Genomic DNA, 24,475 nt, shown 5'->3' with positions numbered 1-24,475 from the left:
TGTTGGTCCTTCCACAATTGTTGGCAAGAGAGGCAATCTTGCATATAAGTCAGAGATTCCTTCCAACTTCTCCAATGTGCATGATGTGTTTCACGTCTATCAGCTTCGGAGATGCTTCAAGACTCCCGAGCAAACAGTTGACCTCCATGGTATCGATCTCCAGCCCGACCTATCCTACCATGAGCATTCGATAGCAATACTTGAAGAAACTGAGCGCAAGACCCGCAATAAGTCAATCTAGTTCCCCAAAGTGCAGTGGTCACATCATTCAGACAAAGAATCCACTTGCGAGCGTGAGGACCATCTCCATTCCGAGTACCCGGAGTTCTTCCAGTCATAGATCTCGGGTCGAGATCCTCTTGTAGTGTGGGAGTGTTTTGACAGCTCTAATGCTTTTCCTTCCTTCTTTGTAACTCCTTTCCATATTTGGCAACCTTGTGATGCAATGTGAATGGATGAGAGACTTGGTGATGCTTTCATTTCATGTGCATCATGCATCATGCATAGCTTTTAATACTTTTGTCTTCCTTGTTTGATGTTCGTGTGGTGGTGTCACCTTGGTGGTGTAGGTGATTGCATGTGTCTTGTGATTGTACTTGTGGAGTGTGGTGTGGGTACAACAAGAGCCCTTCAAAACCTTAGTTGCACCATGTCCAAAACCCTCTCCCTTTCATATAACTTAGGGCAGATTTGAAGTTTCTATTTTGCCCTATTACAAATGTTCATCTTCTTTCAAAAATTATATTATTATTTATGGGGCAACCCTGTGGTTTTTATTTGATGTTCTCCTTTTGTTTTAATTGCAAAAAAGCTTAGGTTTTTTAACCCATGGTCATAATTAGGTAGACCTATTTCTTTAAATAGGTTATATTTTTCTGCTTAGCCAAGGTAAAATAAATTAATTTAGAAACCCCTTTTATATTTGTGTTGGAATTATTTGGTGGGGTTGGTTTCTTTAAAAAGTATAGGATTTTTTCCCATTCGGTTTTAAGCAGAGATAGATGGCTTGGGCCAACTTACCTCTCCAGTGGCCCATCTCCCTCAGCGAGCGGACCCACAACACGAATGTCTCCTTCCTCCGGCTATCGTCCTGATTACGACCAGACCAGAGCCGCCGATCCCTTCTCCCCATTGATCCAGCGGCTCCAAGCGCGACCCCCGAGGGTTATTTAGTCGCCCCACTTCTCCTCTCAACCCTAGCCTCTCCATTTCCTTCCTCCTCTTCCCCTCGCGCCGTCACATGAGTTCCAGGGACGTCGTCACCATGGGAGGGCTCAGGTGAGCTCGACGCCAGCTCGAGGTTGACGCCTTCTTCCTATCCGACAATGCCAGGAGCACGTGGGGGTCGTGGGAGATCCATTCCCGCGGCGAGCGTGCGACGAGTACGATGACATCGACGCCGCCACAACGGCCCCTTCTTCCTCCACTCCGGCGATCGTCAACATGAGCTGTGCGCCATCGTACCCCTCCGTCGAGCGTTCCTCCTCAACGTCGTGACAGGGTGAGCCGAACCCCCCTTCTCCCCTCTCTAGCGCGTAGCTAGGCCTCTCGTGGCATGATCGTTGTGCCGCCGTGCTCTGCCATGGCCAGAAGCAGCAGCTCCATTGCGCCGCTGCTGGAGCCTCTCTCCCGCCGGGTTAGCCACGGGAATTGAACCCCGAAGGTTCCCACATCCCCCGCCAGAAGCCATCCTCGTCCATATGTGCCTGTGCCGGCGACGCCGTCCTCCCCTGATTCGGTTGTCGGTGTGGTGGTGACGGATGCAGAGGGACTGCTCAAAGAGCAAAGCACCCCCCCTTTCTGTCAGGTACCGATCCATAGCCCAGTGGTGCGAGCGCCGCGTCCCACCAGGGGGATCATGGGTTCGAATCCTCCTGGCCCCCTTTTTATTTAAGTTTGTGTAGTGTGTGTGCGTGTGTTAGCAGGGGTGCAAGTTCGAACCCCTGGCCCTTTTTATTTGTTGTGGTGGTGTGTGCTGTGGTGTGCGTATTGTGTGTGTGTGTGTGTGTGTGTGTTTGACAGTGGGCCGCAGGGGCCCACATGCCATCCAGTGAGGGGGCCCTGGCCACTGCGAGGTGGGTCGCGCTCCTTTGTAATTATTTCCTATTTTTTAACTGCTTGAATTTATTTGTTGATAGAAAGGAATAATTCCATTTCTAGAAATGTCCAGATTTGGACTTGCCAAATTGGGCATGCTCAAGAACAACCATAGTTCGATTCGATGTCATTTGTCTTTTGTTTTTTGTGGAGTTTTCCAGAATGCAAACATGGCAGTAAAATAAATGGATTTGGGGTAGAAAATCCCAAGGAATCCAATGGTGGTACTGGTATCTGATTTTGAGCATTTCTTTAGAAAGTCCCCTTGTGGTGAGGTGGCAATAGTTTTGTCGATGTGGGGTGGTTCATGTGCATGGTTAGATGTAGTGCATACATGCATCATTATGTCTGTGGCATCATCTACTTGCTGGTATTTATTTCCTTCTTGTTTCTTTTGGGTAGCTACTGGGACCGGAAACGAGTTCGAAGAGTCCGGTGAGTTTGTGCAAGAAGATCAGGATCAGTTCCACTCTGAAGAAATCACATGCAAGATGATCGTGACCTTGACACCGTTTCTAGCTTTGTTATGTTTAGTGCTATGTTTCTTTCGTTGCCTCTCCGCTGCCTACCACATGATATATAGGCCATCAAACATTTCAATGAAACCTAAAACACCTCCCCTCCTAGCAAATATTGTTTGGCTAAGTTAGGCTTGCTCAACCACTAATTTGTAAGCGTTACTAGTTGCAGGTGCAAGTGGTCCATGTGATAACATGGGAAACTTGATATCATTATATTTAATTTCTTTTTAATTAACACACCTATATACTTGGTAAATAACGGAAGGCCTAGCCTTTTGCTGGGTGATTTGTTGCATTCTTGCCGCCTTAATTTCGGCTACCGTTGTTTTATTCCATACTGAGCGCTCCTAACACGTTCGGGGTTGTTATGGGGACCCCCTTGATAAATCGTTTAGTGATAAGGTGTGTTTGGCAAGAACCAACTTTGGTGTTAATTTGCAAACAACTTAATAAAAGCATAGGGAATAGCTACCCCGAGGAATTTAATCAACACCCCTGGGCCAGTGCTCCCCATGAGTTTTGGTCCAAAATGGGAAGACTCGGGGCCACCGCGAGGAAACGCGAGGTCTTATTTGCCGTAGGCTTTCCCATCCGCAGTGTCCTGAGAACGAGATACGTGGCTCTTATCGGGTTTGTCGACACGTCGGGAGGTCTTGCTGGACTTGTCTTACCTTAGCGATATATCTTGCGCATTGGGATTCCAGTGAGACTTTTGGTCTTCCCAGAGTTGAGGTTTTCCACTAAGGAATCCGAGAGATCATGAGTTTCGTGGTAGAGGATTACTATGCACCCTGTGCTAATTTGTGATGGACTAGTTGGAGCACCCCTGCAGGGTTTAATCTTTCGAAAAGCCGTGCCCGTGGTTATTTGGCAAAAATGAATATTTTGTTAACATCCGGTTCTATACAACTTAAAGTAATTCAAATAAAACTTGCCAACTGTGTGCATAACCGTGACTGTTCCCTTCAGAGCTCCTTCTCTGATCGAGAACATGGTGGTGTTATGAATGACGTAAGTAGGTGTTTAGGATCACTTCGTGATCAATCTAGTCTTCGACCGTCTTGCGTAGACCACCATATTTAATTTCGGTTCTTCATAAGATATCCACCATATATGCTTAGGATGGTGCAAATTCAAACACTTAACCTACCTAGCCTATTTAACTTAGTTAGACCCGATACCAAGGTCATGAGATTGTTGAGTCCTCGTGGCTCATAGTTTACTGCAAACACCCACAGGTACAGATACCCCAAATGCAGGAGTTCCCGATGATAACCAACTGAGGTGGGAGTTAGACAAAGATAGTGGCAGGCTGTATGTGACTTATCCCGAGGAGTAAAGGCGCATGGTCGTGATCGTGGGACTAGCAATATGGGATAGCATGAATTTGCCTTTTATCTTGTCCGTAGTCGGACCCTGTCTTATGGATGAATATGAATGCTTGTGTGGATTGTAATTTAGCATCTGGCAAGTGTAAGACGAATCTTATAATCATCTCTCTATTTATGTAATGGCATTGTTATCCTACTTGCGATACGCCTAGATGCGACCATTTCCCCTTTTGAGGCGTCACCCCCGAATAAAGAAAGTGCCCCATCTTGGTTGTTACATCCATGCCACGGGAGGGTAGGGGGAAAACATGTCATACATGTTCTTATAGCAAGAACATATGATTACATATGGAATACATGCCTACATTATATTGATGAATTGGAGCTAGTTCTATGTCGCTCTAGTGTGTAATGTTACATGATTGATGTCATCTAAATCATTATCCATCACCGGTCCACGTGCCCATGGTTTACATATACTGAATCTTGTTAAGTTACTGTTGCTGCTGCTACTATCATAGCTACTACAAAACAGTTGTTGTCACTATTACTGTTACTACTACTACTACTTTTTCGTGCTACTAAAATATTTGCTACACAGAGATATCACATGTGTGGTTAAACTGACAACTCAACTACTAAGGCCGATAAATATTCTTGGTCTCACCTTATGTCAAATCAATAAATGAGGTTGTAATGCTACGCGCGAAGACTATTGCGATCGGCTATACTTGTGACTTATCAATGTGTCCATTGGTTTGTTCTATTGTGCAGGTTCAATCTGTGTGTTTTCGCTTGTGTTCGGGATATCATCATCATCAGCGGTGTTGGTTTTATTGTTACTTTTGTTGTTTCCTTTTTTGCTTCCTCTTCTAATGGTGGCACTTGGAGCTGCTCACCTTAGGCTTCTCGTGAGGGTCCTCCTTAGGAGTGTTGACCATATTGACTTCATAGGTGGATGTTGCGGCCCACTTCCCTATTCGAGGTGCGGCCATGGGTGAGTGTGGTCCAGATTTGCCAAGGCATTCTTCATCCATGTCGATGGCCTCGTCGGGTCCATAGTCAAGCGCGTCAATTAAATCTTCAACCATGGTGACTGGATGGGTGCTGGGTGGGATAAAAAAATCCCGATCATCGGCTTTACATCCAATCCGATCGTAAACTGCGGATGTGATTTCCAGGTTCTAGATCCAGTCCAGGACCTCGTTTACTTGCAACAACTCCTCCGCCGCTAGGGCCTGGCGATAGTTTGGGCTGATACGAAAGGGACTGTTTGGACCGCTCGAGGCACAGCCATCTCCCATGGTTTTGTAGGTCGGGTCGAGTTGATAGACTGGAGCAGCCTCCGCTGGGACAACCACTACTACAGGAAGGTCCTAAGACGACACCTCAATGAGAGACCCTTTGAAAAAATGTGTCTGATGCATGAATCACAAATGGTATAGTTCTTGCTCCGTCACAAATAACGAGAACTGTGTGCGATTGCGCATCCATCAAATACGATTCAGAAAAGACTCACATGTGCAATACCTGTTGGGGAACATCGCATGGGAAACAAAAAAAATCCTACGCTCACCAAGATCAATCTATGAAGACTAACATCTACAAGAAGGGGGAGTGCATCTACATATCCTCGTAGATCGCTAAGCGGAAGCATATATAACGTGGTTGATGTAGTCGAACGTCTTTGCGATGCAATCATGATCCGTCCCGCGATCTCATCATGATCCATCCCGCAATCCCATCATGATCTATCCCAATCTAGTGCTGAACAGACGGCACCTCAGCGTTCGACAAACATACAACTCAATGACGTTCTCCACCTCCTTGATCCAGCAAGCGAGGGTGGAGAGGTAGATGAGTTATCCGACAGCGCGATGACATGGCGGCGGTGGTGGTGGAGCTGTGCCTACAATGCTTCGCCAGGCAATACCGAAACCGATCTAGTGGAGAAAACTGATATATGGGGAGAGACAGGACTGCGCCGTTGCATTAGGTTGCTACAACCCTATCCCCTCTCCACTATATATAGGGGGAAGAGAAGAGGGGCTGCACCCTAGGGTTCCTTCCACACGGGGGCGGTGACCAAGTGGAGTTGCGGCGGTTGCCCTAGGGTTGGCTTGCCACCCAATTTAGGGTGGCGCCACCTCCTAGGGTTGGCCCTCCACCAGCCCAGCCGCATGGGCCTAGGTGGGGAGGTGTGCCCAGCCCACCAGGGGCTGGTGCGCATCCCTCACAGCCCATGTGGCCCCTCGAGGGCTGGTGGTCCCTTCCGGGGGACCCCCGGAACCCTTCGGGCACTCCCCGTACGCTAGTGGTGATGCCCGAACTTTTTCCAATGACCAACACACAACTTACCATATATCAATCTTTACCTTCGAACCATTCCAGAGCTCCTAGTGACTTCTGAGATCTCATTCAGGACTCCGAACAACCTTGGATCACCATCATTCATAGCTCAACAATAACAAATAGTCACCGAACCTGGGACACTCTCCTATTAATAACCAATAGCAGGACCTGGATGCCCATATTGACTTCTACATATTCTACGAAGATCTTTATCGGTCGAACCACGATATCAAGGATTCAATCAATCCCGTATACTGTTCCTTTGTCCATCGGTATATTACGTATCCGGGATTTGATCATTGGTATCTCTATACCTAGTTCAATCTCGTTACTGGCAAGTCTCTTTACTCATTCCTTAATACAAGATCCCATGATTAACTCCTTAGTCACATGGCTTGTAAGCTTCTTGTGATGTTGTATAACCAAGTCGGCCCTAGAGATACCTCTCCATCATACGGAGTGACAAATCCCAATCTTGATTCGCGCCAACCCAATAGACACCTTCGGAGATACCTGTAGAGCACCTTTATAGTCACCCAATTACGTTGTGACGTTTGATACACACAAGGCATTCCTTCGGTGCCCGGGAGTTGCATGATCTCATGGTCATAGAAACATATACTTGACATGCAAAAAAAGAGTAGCGTTAAAGTGACACGATCACATGCTACGTTCATAGTTTGGGTCTTGTCCATCACATCATTCTCCTAATGATGTGATGCCGTTATCAAATGACAAATCACGTCTATAGTTAGAAAACCTTGACCGTCTTTGATCAATGAGCTAGTCCTTAGAGGCTCACTAGGGCTAGTGTGTTGTCTATTAACCACACATTTATTTGAGTTTCCAATCAATACAGTTCTAGCATGGATAACAAAGGATTATCATGAACAAGGAAATATAATAAGAACTAATTTATTATTGCCTCTAGGGCATATTTCCAATAGTCTCCCACTTGCATTAGAGTCAATAATCTAGTTCACATCATTATGAGATTCACACCCAATAAGTTCTATGGTTTAATCGTGTTTTGCTTGTTAGAAATGTTTTAGTCAACGGGTTTGACCATTTAAGATCCGTGTGTGCTTTACAAATGTCTATGTCATACTATAGATGTTGCTACCACGCTCCATTTGGAAATATTTTTTATGATTGCTCCAATATATGAATCCGGTTAGGTACTTTGGAGTCATCCGTATTGGTGTCAAAACTTGCATCTACGTAACCCTTTAAGACGAACTCTTTTATCACCTCCATAACCGAGAAAATTTTCTTAGTCCTCAATTTACTACGGATAATTTTGACAGTTGTCGAGTGATTCATTCCGCTATCAGACTCATGTCAAGGCACATATTAGGTGCGGTACACAACATGGCATACTATAGAGCCTCAGACCAAAGCATAGGGGACGACCTTCATCCTTTCTGTTTCGTATGTCGTGGTCGGGTTTTGAGTCTTACTCAAATTCACACCTTACAATACACGAAAGAACTCCTTCTTTGACCGATCCATTTTGAACTCCTTAAAAATCTTGTCAAGGCATGTATTCATTGAAAGTTTTATCAAGCGTCTTGATCTATCTCTATAGATCTTGATGCCAAATGTTCAAGTATCTTAATGCAGGTTTTCCTTTGAAAAACACATTTCAAACAACCTTACATGCTTTCAAACAACCACATATACTTATCAGAAATTCTATAGTGCTCCCACTCACTTTCTTGTAAATACAGGTTCCTCATAAACTTTGTATAAATTTAAAAGCTTTGATCATCTCATCAAAGTGTATAATCCAACTCTGAGATGCTAGCTCGAGTCCATAGAAGGATCGCTGGTGTTTGCATACATGTTACCATTCTTAGGATCAACGAAACCTCCCGGTTGAATCACATACAACCTTTCCTCAAGGAAACCGTTAAGGAGACAATGTTTTGACATCCATCTGCCAGATTTCATAATTGAAAAAGGGAGCAACTCCTAACATAATTCCAATAGAATTTTAGAATCGCTACGAGTGAGTAAGTCTCATCATAGTCAACTCCTTGAACTTGTCGAATACCTCTTTGCAACAAGTCAAGATTTCTTAATGGCGACACTTACTGTCGTGGTTTTGTCATGGCAGATGTCCTCGTGAAAGGACTTAGAGATGGAGCCATCGCACCTTGGTGGCGACTCGAAGTGGGTGAGCAAAAGCGAGACTCGGATTCACCCAGGTTCGGCCCCTCGTGAGGAGGTAAAATCCTACGTCCTGCTATGTGTGGATTAATGGTGGTTTCGATTCCAAGGAGGGCGTAACTCGCCTGACCTAGTTCTCGATTCTCTCTAACTTGCCTGACCTCTCCCTCGGACTCGCCTTTATATACAGGTCGAGGCCCTAGGGTTTACAAAGTCCTGCCATTCTACTCTTTGTGGCTTTCCTTATCTCTAAGTCGTCGTGTCCCCCACGATCAGGAGCTTTCTTGGTAATCCATCATCCGCACGACCTCTCGAACCGCCATCCAGCTTCTGGGCCATGGGACGCGCAACTAATGACGAGTCGCCCCTTTGGTGACCCGGCCCACTATGGGCGGGTTACCCATAGGTAATATCCCCAACATTAGGCCCCACATTGTACTGAATTAATTCATGTCAATAAACTCCCATCAACTTGGGGCGACTCTCCCCATTTCTAACCTTCGGCGAATGTTAAGTCGCCATCCGTTGTACCTGATCTAAGTCGCCATGTAGTATTGAAAGGCATCACCTCGTCCCCTTAGTTCCAGGGCTCCAAACACCGCAACCGTCAATGGATCTTTTGTTCATAATCACTTAGCCCGAAAATCTAGGCGCCATCATCGCAATCTCTGACTCGTCGCCTCGATCTCCGACTCAACAGTCTCGATTTTCATTCCTGCCCTTTAAATAACAATGGAAATGGGAGGGGAGGAAATCCCCTCACCAAGCTCCATCTCTTCCTCATCTTCCTCGCGCGCTTCATCTCCGAGCACCAACGCCCCGGCGTCGTCTCCGGCTCCTGGAGCTTCTCCATCGACCGTGATCTTCCGAGCATGAAGGAACACAAAGCACTGCGCATTCGTCCCCGACACCCATCTCCTACCCTCAGGTACACACATTGCCTCCATTTAGGGTTAGGCCAAGAACACCATGACTCTAGTTTCTTGCGAACTAGCTTCCACGATGCGATGAACACCTTTATCTGCCCTAGATCCGTTTCATGTTTTCGTGATAGACTTTAGGCAGTAGCAGGCTTCAGCCACTTGATCATGTCCTTTCGCTAGCTTAGACCTTCATACCACAGACCCAATGCTGTCGCCGCGTTATGTGCATAGTTCTTTGTCATTATTCCAAGCAATATCCTTCTATTTTGACCTATTCGTAGATCCACAATTTACTGCCTATTTTTTGAAACATGTTTGCTCATCTGTCGAGAATATCCCTAAGGAAGAAAGCACCTCTGAGAGTCGCCGTTTAGCTCCAGCCTTCATAACGACTTAACTTTATTACCATAGCTATGACACTTCCCCTCCAGTCTGAAGGGCGAGTTATAATACTTTTGAAGATATGTCCATGAAACGCCCAAATAACGGGTTATGATGTATGTCAACCATTTGGCGGGTTACCAAATCTTTTCCGAACACCGTAGACCCATACCGGCGGGTTAGAACATTTCCTAGTTTTTTACTGAATCGCCTCCTTTCCCTTTCTTTTGTAGTCATGGCCATTACGAAGTGTGACTGATTACCGACAAAAGTCAACGATGCCACGCTTGAGAAGTTTGTTAGGGCGGGTCTTCTTGACAGTAAGGAAACCATTGGTTGGAGAACCGCCCCGGGCGAGTTGACTCCCAACCCTGCTCCAGGAGAAGTAGTAATCTTTACCGACTACCTTGAGCGCGGTTTTAAGCCGCCCGGGTCAAAGTTTTTTCGGGACGTCCTGCATTTCCTCAATGTTCACCCTCAAGATCTGGGACCAAACTCCATCAACAACCTATGTCAGTTCCAAGTTTTCTGCGAAGTGTATTTGTAGAGAGAGCCCGTAATTCCCTTATTCTGGAACTTTTTCCATCTAAACCGCGAGACCGAGTTTCCCAACGGTCCCAACCACGAGCTCGGAGGAGTCAACATCCAAAGATGCCGCGATCATGGATTTCCAATAGTTCTCCTACCCAGCCATCCCAAAGGCTGGGCCGAGTCATGGTTCTACTGCCGAGACGCCTCTCCACCCGGCGAGAACCCTCTTCCGGGCTTCAAAGCAGATCGCCCTCCCATGGATTTCAAATTCCCCGAGAAGCTCACAGAGGAAGAAGAGTCGGAGTTTATCCCCATTTTCTCCGAGTTAAAATCTTTGAATAACAACGGGCTCATCAGGATCGATCTATTCCGCTGCTGGATAGAATGGAACATCCTTCCCTTGAGCCACCGAGACGGGCTGATGTACGAATATGATGGTACCGTAGACCATCCAGAGTGCTTCAGTCGCAAAAAACTCTCGGAGAGTGAAATCATCGGAATCATCAAGAAACAGACCGGCGAATCCTTGGAAGAATGTGCCAAAATTGGGCTTAAGGCCTTCTGCCGCTCCAACCCGGTGCTGCCAGTAAGAATTCGAGCCGCCTTTCGTCCTTTTTATGCTTAACAATGCTCTTGGTTTGAAATTTGCTTCCATTCATCAGAAAACTGATCTATTTTGGCGAAGGGGCCCCAAAGTAGCCGCCCAAAAGACCACCAAGCCGCCACCAAAAAAGAAGAAGATTGTAAGCAAAAACAAAACCGCCACCAAAGACTCATCTTTTGTTGGCGACTCGCAAGCAGACGAGGCACACTCAGAGGTAAGGTTTCCCCCTCACTTATCATGTATGTATTCTGACTTACGTTTATACCACGCATCCTTATGTGTAGGGCGAGGACCATGAGAGCCAAAATGATGCAGTCGAGGTAATTTCCATTTCTTCCGACTCACCTTGTCCTTCCCCTAGACCAGCTAGGCGGATCTGCGGAAAAGTGCCCATGTCTCACCCATATGCTTATATGGATCCTGATTTCCTTTTGAAGAAAGCAAGATTTACCCCCAAGAGCAAGACCGGTAGTCGCTCTGGCGACTTAATCACCGGACCGCCTGAGAAGACAACCGGTCGGAAACGCACCAACGAGGTACATTCTTTTTTTATCATACATTTGTCGTGTAAAGTATGACTCGCCACTTTTTTTAACTTCAAGACTTTGTTCTATCATACTTCTCCCCCTACATCTGGCGACTCGGCAATATCAGCTCTCCTCCGATGATTCGTGTGCAAGGGTGAGTCTTCTTTGTTAATCCAATTTTTTTCTAAACAATGATATGTGCTTTTAATCTTGGTGCTTTTGCCGCAGGGCACAAGCAAAGAGAAGAAAAACCAACGACCTATCTTCTGCTCTCCAAACATCTGACGCCTTAGCACGAGCACCTCTGTTCCTGAGACTGATGAAGAGCAAACGGCGGCTCATGATATTCCTGCGGACGATATTCCCGAAGCCCGGGATGACTCGCTCATCATTTTGAAGGAGACCGTTGGTAAGGGTAACCCGCCAAGCCCTCTCTAGGTGACTGACGATCCAGATGTCGTGGTCATTGGTATTGGCTACTCCACTCCTCCGACTGCAGTGCTTTCCAAACATACCTTCAAGGCAACTCGCCTTTCTCCTGATGAAGACACATACAACCTCAAGCTCCCCCAATATGAGAAGCGGGAATTCGACCAACTTTGCTCCGGCTTCGCAAGTCATCTGGAGAGGGATTACGAAATGAACAAGAGATTGATCCGTCTTATGAGGACTAAACATGAGGTACATATGCTTATGTATTTTCCTGCACCCATTAGCCTTCCAAGGACCGGCTCATTTTTTAAAAGATGAGCTGGGTCTTTTAATATAAAAAATCTCCAACCTGTAGCCCCCAAGGGTCGGGTCATCTTTTGAAAGATGAGCCGGGTCTTGTATTAGATAAAAAACTTCAACCTGTAGCCTCCAAGGGCGGGGTCATCTTTTGAAAGATGAGCCGGGTCTTGTATTTAGATAAAAAACTTCAACCTGTAGCTCCCAAGGGCCGGGTCATCTTTTGAAATATGAGCCGGGTCTTGTATTAGATAAAAAACTTCAACCTGTAGCCCCAAGGGTCGGGTCATCTTTTGAAAGATAAGCCGTGTCTTGTATTAGATAAAAAACTTCAACCTTTAGCCCCCAAGGGCCGGGTCATCTTTTAAAAGATGAGCCGGGTCTTGCATATGGTATGATTTTGACGAAAATCATACATTAGCCCCCAAGTATCAGGAGTATTGCTTGCAGTAATGCTGAAACTTGTCTCCCCAAAGTTGATGTGCAGGAGTCTGTGACACAGACTGAGTCGGCAGTGGCCGACTTAAAGAAAAATCTGGCTGAACAACAGGATGCACACTCCGAGTTGGAGAAGAAATTCCACTTACTTCAGGCTGAGCTGGAGAAGATGAAGGCTGATTGCTACGGCCCTAGACAACAGCGCCAGAAGCTGACACGTTGATGGAGACTGGGCTTGCGTTGGTTTTTCCCTGGAAGAGAAAAGGGTGATGCAGCATAGGAGCAGTAAGTATTTCTCTCAGTTTGAGAACCAAGGTATCGATCCAGAAGGAGGGTCTCCTCAAGTCCAGAGTACCTACGCAAACACAAACAAGCTTGCACCCAACGCTTCAAAGGTGTTGTCAACCCCTTCAAGATTGTTTGCAAAGTGAGATCTCAAGGCGGAAAGTGCAACGAAGTAAAAAGTGTAAGGTTGAAAATATGGTGTGAGTAGACCCTGGGGGCCATAGTTTTCACTAGAGGCTTCTCTCAAAATAGCAAATATCACGGTGGGTGAACAAATTACTATCGAGCAATTGATAGAACCGCGCAAAGTCATGATGATATCTAAGGCAATGATCATACATATAGGCATCACGTCTGAGACAAGTAGACCGATACTTTGTGCATCTACTACTATTACTCCACACATCGACCGCTATCCAGCATGCATCTAGTGTATTGAGTTCATGACGAACAGAGTAACGCCTTAAGGAAGATGACATGATGTAGAGGGATAATCTCAAACCAATGATGAAAACCCCATCTTTTTACCCTTTATTCGCTACCCTTTCTGTCACTGGGTGAGGTCACCGCACGGTATGAACCCAAAACCAAGCACTTCTCCCATTGGAAGAATCATAGATCTAGTTGGCCAAACAAAACCCACAACTCGAAGAGAATTACAAGGATATGAAATCATGCATAAGAGAGATCAAAAGAAACTCAAATAAGATTCATAGATAATCTGATCATAAATCCACAATTCATCGGATCTCGACAAACACACCGCAAAAGAAGATTACATCGGATAGATCTCCATGAAGATCATGTAGAACTTTGTATTGAAGATCCAAGAGAGAGAAGAAGCCATCTAGTTACTAGCTATGGACCTGTAGGTCTATGGTGAACTACTCACGCATCTTTGGAGCGGTCATGGTGTTGATGAAGAAGCCCTCCGTGTCCGAATCCCCCCTCCGGCTGGGCACCAGAACGTGCCCCAGATGGGATCTTGCGGAGACAGAAGTTTGCGGCGGCGGAAAAGTACTTTCGTTGATCTCCTAATTTTTTTGGTATTTTTAGGGAATATATAGGAGCAACCCCTAGGGCAGAGGGCGTCCAAGGGGCCCACAAGCCTGTGGGTCGCGGCCTCCCCCTGGCCGTGGGGTGAGGGCTTGTTGGGCCCCTGGGCCCCCCTACCTTAGCTCTCAAGTCTCGTGATCTTCTTCCGGTATGGAAAAATTCTTTTTGGGGATTTTATTCCGTTTGGACTCCGTTTCAAAATCTCCTCTGAAAGGGGTCAGAAACATGGAAAAAACAGGATCTGGCACTTGGCACTAAGTTAATAAGTTAGTCCCAAAAATATATAAAAGGCATGCAAAACATCCAAAGTTTGACAAGATAATAACATGAAACCATCAAAAATTATAGATGCGTTGGAGACGTATCAAGCATCCCCAAGCTTAACTCCTGCTCCTCCTCGAGTAGGGAAGTGATAAAGAATGAATTTTTGATGTGGAATGCTACCTAGCATAGTTGTCCTTTCCAAAATTTTTCACGTGACATGAATGCTCAGATCCGTAAGATTCAAAACAATAGTTTGCTATTGAAATGAAAACGATGATACTTCAAGCAAACTAGCAAAGTAATCATGAACTTTCAAAATAACATGGCCAAGGAAAGTTATCCCTACAAAATCACATAGTCTGGCTATGCTCCATCATCCTCGCACAACTAATGTAAATCATGCACAACCCCGGTATTGGCCAAGTAATTGTTTTCGCACTCTTACTTTCTCAAAAAATTTATAACTATCATGCAATACATGAGCGTGAGCCATGGATATAGCACTATAAGTGGAATAGAGTGTGGTGGTGTTTGTGAGACAAAAAGGAGGAGATGGTCACATTGACTCGGCGTATCAAAAGGCTATGGAGATGCCCATTAATAGATATAAATGTGAATGAGTAGGGATTGCCATACAAGAGATGCACTAGAGCTATAAGTATGTGAAAGCTCAAAAGGAAAACTAGTGGGTGTGCATCCAACTTGCTTTCTCACGAAGACCTAGGGCAATTTTGAGGAAGCCCATCATTGGAATATACAAGCCAAGTTATATAATGAAAATTCCCACTAGCATATGGTAGTGACAAAGCAAGAAGCTCTCAATCATGAAGAACAAGGTGCTATTATGGAGCACAAGTGTGGAAGAACATAGTAGCATTGTCCCTTCTCTCTTTTTCTCTCTTCTTCTTTTTTCAATTGGGATCTTAGGCCTGATGTTTGCTGTGTACCCCTGGCAATTGTGCCAGAAATACTCCTACTATGTCACGTTGGTATTCCCTCGAAGCGGAAAGGGTGATGTAGCACAGCGACGCTAAGTATCTCCCTCATTTTGAGAACCAAGGTATCATTCCGGCGGAAGAGTATCTCACCAACCTGCACAAACACAAAAACTTGCACCCAACGCTATGAAGGGGTTGTTAATCCCTTATAGATTGTTTGCCAAGTGAGAACTGAAAGTAACAAAGTAACAAAGCAAAGTAAAAGCGGAGTTGTAAACGATGGATGTGAATAGACCCGGGGGCCGTAGTGTTTACTAGTGGCTTCTCCCATGAAAGCAAGTAGACAGTGGGTGAACAAATTACTGCCGAGCAATTGATAGAACTGTGCAGAGTCGTGACGATATCTATGCAATGATTATTTCTATAGGCATCACGTCCGAAACAAGTAGACCGATACTTTCTGCATCTACTACTATTACTCCACACATCGACCGCTGTCCAGCATGCATCTAGTGTATTAAGTCCATAAGAACAGAGTAACGCCATAAGCAAGATGACATGATGTAGAGGAATAATCTCAAACCAATGGTAAGAACCCCATCTTGTTACCCTTGATGGCAACCTCTTGATGTGTGCCTTGCTGCCCCTACTGTCACTGGGAAAGGTCACCACATGGCAGAACCCAAAACCAAGAACTTCTCCCGTTGCAAGAATCATTGATCTAGTTGGCCAAACAAAACCCAAGACTTGGAGAGACTTACAAGGATATCAAATCATGCATATAAGAAATCAGCAAAGACTCAAATATATGTCATAGATAATCTGATCACAAGTCCACAATTCATCACATCTCGACAAACACACCGCCAAAGAAGATTACATCAGATAGATCTCCATGAAGATCATGGAGAACTTTGTATTGAAGATCCAAGAGAGAGAAGAAGCCATCTAGCTACTAACTACGGGCTCGTAGGTCTGAAGTGAACTACTCACGAGTCATTGGAGGGGCAATGATGATGATGAAGAAGCCCTCCACCTCCAAAGTCCCCTCCGGCAGGGCGCCGGGAAGGGTCTCCAAATGAGATCTCGCGGAAACGGAAGCTTGCGTCGGCGGAAAAGTATTTTCGAGGCTCCCCTGATTTTTTGCGGAATATTTGGGAATATATAGGCGCAAAACCTAGGTCAGGAGGCAGCCAGGGAAGCCACAAGCTTGTCCACTGCCGCCTCCCCTGTGGGGCAGAGTGGGCCCTTGTGGGCTCCCTGGGGCCCACCCGGCCTGGCCCAAAGTCTCCTTGGACTTCTTCCGTTCGGGAAAAATCATTTCGGGGTTTTTCTTCCGTTTGGACTCCGTTCCAAAATCATATCTGAAAAGATTAAAAACACGGAAAAACAGGAACTGGCACTTGGCATTGAATCAATAAGTTAGTCCCCAAAAAGATATAAAAAGGTACATAAAACATACAAAGAAGACAAGATAACAGCGTGAAACCATAAAAAATTATAGATTTGTTTGAGACATATCAAGGCCTCTTTTTTTTCTCTTTTATTTATTTTTGGGCTCTTTGGCCTCTTTTTTTTATTTCCTCACATGGGACAATGCTCTAATAGTGACAATCATCACACTTTTATTTACTCACAACTCAAAATTGTGACGACTCTATAGGAAATGCCTCCGGCAGTGTACCGGGATGTGCAACGATCTAGCATGGTGTATGACGTTGAAACATCTCGCTAGCTATCTTACGATCATGCAATGGCAATATGAGAGTGACGACACAAGTCATGAGACAGAACAGTGGGAGTTGCATGGCAATATATCACGGAATGGCTATGAAAATGCCATAGTAGGTAGGTATGGTGGCTGTTTTGAGGAAGGCATATGGTGGGTTTGTGCACCGGCGAGAATTGCGCGGCACTAGAGAGGCTAGCAATGGTGGAAGGTGAAAGTGCATCTATACCATGGACTCACATTAGTCATGAAGAACTCACATACTTGTTGCGAAAGTTTTTATTAGTAATCGAAACAAAGTGCTAAACGCATACTCCTAGGGGAAGGGTTGGTAGGTGTTAACCATCGCGCGATCCCGACCTCAACACAAAGGATGACAATCAATAGATCAATTATGCTCCAACTTCCTAACATAGCGGTTCACCATAAGTGCGTGCTACAGGAATCACTAACTTCAACACAAGTATTTCTAGATTCACAACAACCTACTAACATAGCTCTTAATATTACCAAATCCACGTCTCAAAACTAATCGAGAGGAATCAAGACTTCTCTTTCTACTCGATGCACATGAAGATGGAGGTTTTTGCATCCTCTTTGGGTACCTATCACCTTTGGGACTACTTTCATAGCATAAGCCAACTACCAAATCACGCACCGCCGTGCTCTAAAAGATATACGTGAAGCACAAAGAGCAAAAGTTTCTAGCTCAAAAGATATAAGTGAAGCACTATGAGCATTCTAGCAAAATCACGATGAGTGCATGTCTCTCTCTCTCAAAAAGGTGTGCAGCAAGGATGATTGTGACACAACAAAAAGAAAAGACTCCTAAGATACAAGACGCTCCAAGGAAAACACATATCATGTGGTGAATAAAAATATAGCTCCAAGTAATGTTACCGATGGATTGAAGTCGAAAGAGGGGATGCCTTCCCGGGGCATCCCCAATCTTAGGCTTTTTGGTGTCCTTGAATTTGGCTTGGGATGCCTTGGGCATCCCCAAGCTTGAGCTCTTTCCACTCCTTATCTATTTGTCCATGAGAACATCACCCAAAACTTGAAAACTTCACAACACAAAACTTAAACTGAAACCCGTGATAACATTAGCACAAGAAAACAAAGTACCACTTCTTTTGGTACTGTAGCAACCTTGAATTCTATCTATATTGGTGTTGGGCTACTGTATTCTAACATTTCCATGGCTAGTACCTCCCGATACTAACCATAGTTTCATCAAAACAAGCAACCAACTCAACAAAAACAGAATCTGTCAAAAACAGACCAGTCTGTAGTAATCTGTATACTTCGTATACTTCTGGTACCTCAAAATATATGAAAAATTAAGACGGCCTGGGCAAAAGGCATATAAAATAGCATAAAAAAGAATCAACTCAAATGCTCGTTCTGAATAAAAATGAAAAATCATCTCGTGAGCGAAATGTTTCTGTCGTTTTTCAGCAGGATCAAACAACCATTACCAAGACTAGTCATAAAGGTTTTGCTTGGCTCAAACACAAAAAGAAACACAAAAAACACAATCGCAATAGAATTGTGAAAGTGTGGACGCAACAAAATAGGAAGAAAAAGATAAATTCATTGGGTTGCCTCCCAACAAGCGCTATTGTTTAACGCCCTTAGCTAGGCATAAAAGCGATAGAATCACATATCGTCGTCTTTGGTGCTCAAACCATAAGTTGCGTGATCACTTATCATCTTAAGGTTTTCATATTTCTTGCTAGATGATTCACCACTATTTTTGGGAATAGAAACAGATTTGGTGACCTTATTGTGGGCAAAGTTTGGTGACCTTATAACATCCTCTAGTTTGCCAATCCTAGCGGAATCATGACCTAGTTTTTCGTTAACTGTGGGTTCCTTCTCCTTTAAATTTTTCAAAACCATTGCCACCTTGGATCCATACTAAGTGATTTGATTGTGGATATTTTTATCCAAAATCTCAATGAGTTCTATCGTAGCAACTTTATTTTCAATGACGTCCAGCCTACGCATCACATGTTCCAGAGTTAAGGTAGTTCCATTAACCATGAGTGGGGTGAGCCTACCAAATTTATCACAGCTCCGTAAGAATCGACGGTATGGCTACCCAAGAAATTTCCACCTACGATGGTGTCAAGACTGTACCTATTCCAAGGAGAAACACCCACATAAAAACTAAGAAGCAGGACGGTAGTGGATTGCTTATGAGTGGATCTACTCTGAGCACTTCAAATCCTATACCAAGCATCCTTTAAGTTTTCTTCCTCAATTTGTTTGAAATTGAGGACTTCGCTCTCGGGAGTATCGTTCGAAGTGGTGGATATAGCCATCAGGATAGACTATCCCACACAGACGAATAGAAAGTAAACGAGAGAAAAGGGCGAACGAAAAGGCAAACGAAAAAGACAAATTGTTAAGTGGGGGAGAGGAAAACGAGAGGCAACTGGCGAACAAAGTAAATGCAAGAGATGAGTTTGCGACACCTACTTGGATGAGTTCTTGACTTGATCTTCCTCCCGGCAATGGCGCCAGAAATTCTTCTTCTACGGCCCCAGACAACAACGCCAGAAGTTGACACGTTGATGGAGACTCGGCTTGCGTTGTTTTTTCCCTTGAAGAGGAAATGGTGATGCATCACATGAGTAGTAAGTATTTTCCTCTGTTTGAGAACCAAGGTATCGATCCAGAAGGAGGGTCTCGTCAAGTCCAGAGTACCTGCGCAAACACAAACAAGCTTGCACCCAATGCTTCAAATGGGTTGTCAATCCCTTCAAGATTGTTTGCAAAGTCAGATCTGAAGGCGGAAAGCGCAATGAAGTAAAAAGTGTAAGGCTGAAAATATGGTGTGGAGTAGACCCTGGGGCCCATAGTTTTCACTAGAGGCTTCTCTCAAAATAGCAAATATCACGGTGGGTGAACAAATTACTGTTGAGCAATTGATAGAACCGCGCAAAGTCATGACGATATCTAAGGCAATGATCATACATATAAGCATCACGTCCGACACAAGTAGACCAATACTTTCTGCATCTACTACCATTACTCCACACATCGACCGCTATCCAGCATGCATCTAGTGTATTGATGTAGCGACCCGACTCAAGACGAGTCAAGCCTCTGGTGTTTCCGTACCATCCCAAGATCATGCTGGTACACACACAGTACATAATGTATATATTCAAGAGTTCAATCACACAGCTTTATTAATCAAAATCTCATAAAGAGTACTTTATTACAATAAAGGATTACAATAAAGTGGCTGAAGGCCAACTCATGAGATATCTAACGAAGACTAAGCGGAAGCATCAGGTAGATGATTCCATCCGACTCCAAGGGCATGTCACTGAGCGTAGATCGTAGCCTCACTCCTGGTCGTAAAAGTACTCTGCAACATGATACGTTGCAGTCGTGTAGGTCAGCATACTGAATATGCCGGCAAGTCATCAAAGAGAGTAGTAAAATAATAATCAACTATCTCTACATGCATATTTGGCCGGTGGGGCTAAGTTTTGCACAAAGCAAGTTTTATCCTACAACAAGAGGGGTTTGAAGCAAAATATTACTACATTGTTTGTTGTTAACGAGATGGTTCCGCTAACCAATTCCCGTACCTGAATAGTTGTTAACACCCACATCATTATTAAGTTGTGTCGAGAGTTCAGGGGAAATTTAATGCCTTCGGCTCAAGTTGTCCATGACCGTGGACACGGCTAATCGATTAGGTTGGGCACTCTGCAGAGTTTTGCACACGTTCCCCACAATATTTGATCGCCTCCGTGTATGTCCTCGCACTTCAGGGTGTTTGAAGACCGGATGATCAAAACATGGTCTTTCAACGGGTCCCTCTGAATCCCTGTCGGTGCCCATCCATTCCTACCGTTCGTCTACATCTGCTAGCACCGCCTGTCCAGAGTTGCCGCGTTGTCCAACCAAGCCAGAGCCCATAATGACTTGTGGCTGTGCAGGTAAGCCTTGAGTCTTGAAGTCTCCGTCCGTCTCTTCGAGCCTAGGTGAAGGTTTCCGCAGGATGACATGGCCTCTCCAGCATCCCGGGCATCAACTGGGTTCTCCAGGGAGCCGATCAACCGTCCTTCACCCAGAGTTGCATTGCGTCCGAGGTCTTGAAAATCTTGTCTTAGCCGGTCTTGATTATTATATCAACCTCGCATCACTCGTGGTATACACTCAACCGATAACCCGTCTACTCAAGCATAGCATTAAGATATTGTCGTCCCGGGGCCAAGTGTCGGGGTTGTTGTGTTCCTACCACATGATACTACAACTTACACTAAAGTTTCCAAGTACCTAGGCAGCATGCAATTGGGCAAAGAAAGGTGATCTACCATGCATCGAAAACCTAGGTAAAATAACATGATCAAAATGACTTGCCTTGATGATAGTTGTCTTGCTCGAGCGCTTCTAAGTAACACGCTTCGCACTCCGGATGATCTACCGATACAAACACAAAGCGCACCATAAGCACTTCAATCAAGCCACAAGTAAAAAAAATAACATCACATGCAAGGATTGCTAAAGTCTAAGCAAAAGAATTCAACGCGCGCCGGTATGGTAGAAAATTGTTTCTGTTGAAAACACCAGTAAAAATACTTTAAAGTTTTTGAAACTTCTACCAGAGTATGATTTTATCACTAGGAAGCAGTAGCAAAAAGAATCAACTCAAAATCATTTTTCAAACTCCTGGACTAGGCAAAACAAGGTTTAAACTAAATCTGCTCTAACTTATATTTGAAAAATTCAAACATGGACGAATTATATGTTTTTAAGAACTACAGGAATTTGTGAGCTACTGGAAAAAGAATCAATGTCATTGGACTTCGGGATAAAAAGTTGTGGCTAAAACAAAACAAAAACTTTATGTTTTTTTGTAAACAGGCAGAAAAATAAAACTAACTAGTACTAAAAAGAGGGGTATACGTGGCATGTTGCTATTGGCTGCGGAGGGCGTTTGTTTCAAAGTTTGGAGCAAACGGCCTAGGCTAAGAAAAATCTGCTGGCTAAATACATAAGTGAACTAAAAACCGTTGGTTTTCTAAACTAAACCGAAGAGTTATCCCTAGATCTAATCTACACCCTATAGCTAAGATCCAACGGCTAAGAAGAAAACAAAAGAAAGACAGAGAGGGGAGGGGGAGTACCGTGTCTGGGAGGAGTAGCTCCGGCGAGGGGCGTCGCCGGCGAGGGGGAAGGGGGGCTCCGGGGCGTTGGAGGGGTCGGGGCGGCGGCAGTGGGGTTCCTCCTCCTCGGGGAGGCGTCGGCGGGCGGAGAGGGGCTCGGGGGGGGGGGGGGGGCGATCCCAGGGCGGGGTAGACGTGGTGCAGTAGCTTGGCTGCCGGCGAGCGGTGGCGCGGCGGCTAGGGGCGGCGGCTCGGCGAGGAAAAGGTGGGAACGGGGTCGGCCGGGGGTGCGGGGTTTATATAGGCTAGGAGGGGGAGAGCTAAGGAAGGGAGAGAGGTAGAAATCGGGGAAGAAATCCCGTGCTGGGAGCGGGCTCGGTTTCGGTCTGGGAATAAGGAAAGAGGAGGAAGAAGGGTGGCCGCGAGAGAGCTTGGCTCGGTTGGGGGACCCACTGGGCAGTAAGAGGGAGGAGGGAAAGGAGGGGTCGGTCGACCTGAAACTAGGGGATTCGATCCCAGGAGCGTGGGGATTCGGCCCAGCCTTATATGGCGCTCGGGGGGCGGTTGCTAAAAGGGATTTTTTTTCCTATTTCTAACTTTTTCCGAGACAGAAAATAAAAACGAATAAAAAGGAAATAAATCAAAATATTAATATAGGGTATTATATACCAAAAAAATCACAAAAATATTCTCTACCCAAATAACGTTTTTCCAAAGCAAAAATAAAAACTTTTAAAAAATGTTTTTTCAGAAATTCCCAAATTTGCTTTATTTCTTTTTGCAAATATTTTTGCAAATAATCTTTGGGTTTTCTTGGCTCCAACATTTCAGAAATTTGCCCGCACTTTGGAGGTTCATTTTCCTCCGCTCTCTCTCTTGCGTGCAAGGGAGTATTCCTCCGGGCTTTTTCTCACGCGAGGAAAAAATGGAAATGCAAAACAAAAAGACGAAAGGCAATTCACGTGCTAAATTTATTTCAATCACTTATGCATAGATGCTTAGCTACAACGTAAAACATTCCCAATTAGGAAAATTGGGATGTTACAAACCTACCCACCTTAAGATGAATCTCACACTCGAGATTCGGTTGGCTAGAAAACAGGTGCGGGTGGTCTCGACGAAGATCCTCTTCTCGTTCCCAGGTGGCTTCTTCCTCGGTGTGGTGGCTCCACAACACCTTGCAGAACTTTATGATTTTGCTGCGGGTAACTCTGTTGGCAGTCTCGAGAATCCTGACGGGTTTCTCCTCATACGTCAGATCACTGTCAAGCTGTATGGCCTCTAGGGGCACTGTATCTCTCAACGGAACATCGGCCATCTCAGCGTGGCATTTCTTCAACTGGGAAACATGGAAGACATCATGAACTCCGGACAATCCTTCCGGCAGTTCCAGTTTATATGCAACTTCGCCTCTACGTTCAAGAATTTTGTAGGGGCCAATGAAACGAGGTGCTAATTTTCCTTTCACACCGAATCTCTTGATTCCTCGAAGTGGAGACACCCGAAGATATGCTCGGTCTCCCACTTCATATGTTACTTCCTTGCGTTTGCTGTCAGCATAACTCTTCTGCCTGGACTGAGCTATTTTGAGTCGGTCATGAATTAGCTTGACCTTCTCTTCAGAATCTCGGATAAGGTCGGGACCAAAAAGTTGTCGGTCTCCAACTCCATCCCACATCAACGGTGTTCTGCACCTCCTTCCGTATAGAGCTTCGAAAGGGGCCATCTTCAGACTGGTCTGGTAGCTGTTGTTGTAGGAGAACTCGGCATACGGTAAATTGTCATCCCAACTAGACCCATAGTCTAGTGCGCAAGCTCTCAACATGTCCTCCAGAATCTGATTAACTCTCTCGGTATGTCCATCTGTCTGCGGGTGAAAAGCTGTACTGAACTCCAATCTTGTTCCCAAGGTTTCATGCAGTTGGTGCCAAAATTTTGATGTGAACTGAGTCCCTCTATCATACACAATGCTCTTCGGTACTCCGTGCAGACATACGATCCTCGTCATATATATCTTGGCCAGCTTGGCACTCGTGTAAGTAGTCTTCACCGGGATGAAGTGAGCTACCTTGGTCAAACGATCAACCACAACCTAAATAGAATCATAGCCAGAACGGGTCCTGGGTAATCCTGTGATGAAGTCCATACCAAGCTTTTCCCATTTCCACTCGGGTATCGGCAGAGGTTGGAGCAAACCTGCTGGCTTCTGATGCTCGGCTTTTACTCGCTGACAAACATCGCATATTGCTACGAACTCAGCAATGTCTTTCTTCAATCCTGTCCACCAGAAACTTTCTTTCATATCCAGATACATCTTAGTGTTGCCGGGGTGTATCGAGTACGGGGAATCATGGGCCTCCTGAAGTATCAACTTCCTGAGTTCGGGATCATTAGGCACATAGATGCGATCCTCAAACCATAAGGTTCCGTGTTCATCCTCACGAAAACCTTTAGCCTTCCCGTCT

The sequence above is a fragment of the Hordeum vulgare genome, chromosome 2H (genome assembly GCF_904849725.1).
Source record: "Hordeum vulgare subsp. vulgare chromosome 2H, MorexV3_pseudomolecules_assembly, whole genome shotgun sequence".
In the NCBI taxonomy this organism is placed as follows: domain Eukaryota; kingdom Viridiplantae; phylum Streptophyta; class Magnoliopsida; order Poales; family Poaceae; genus Hordeum; species Hordeum vulgare.
This window is presented reverse-complemented; position numbering follows the sequence as displayed.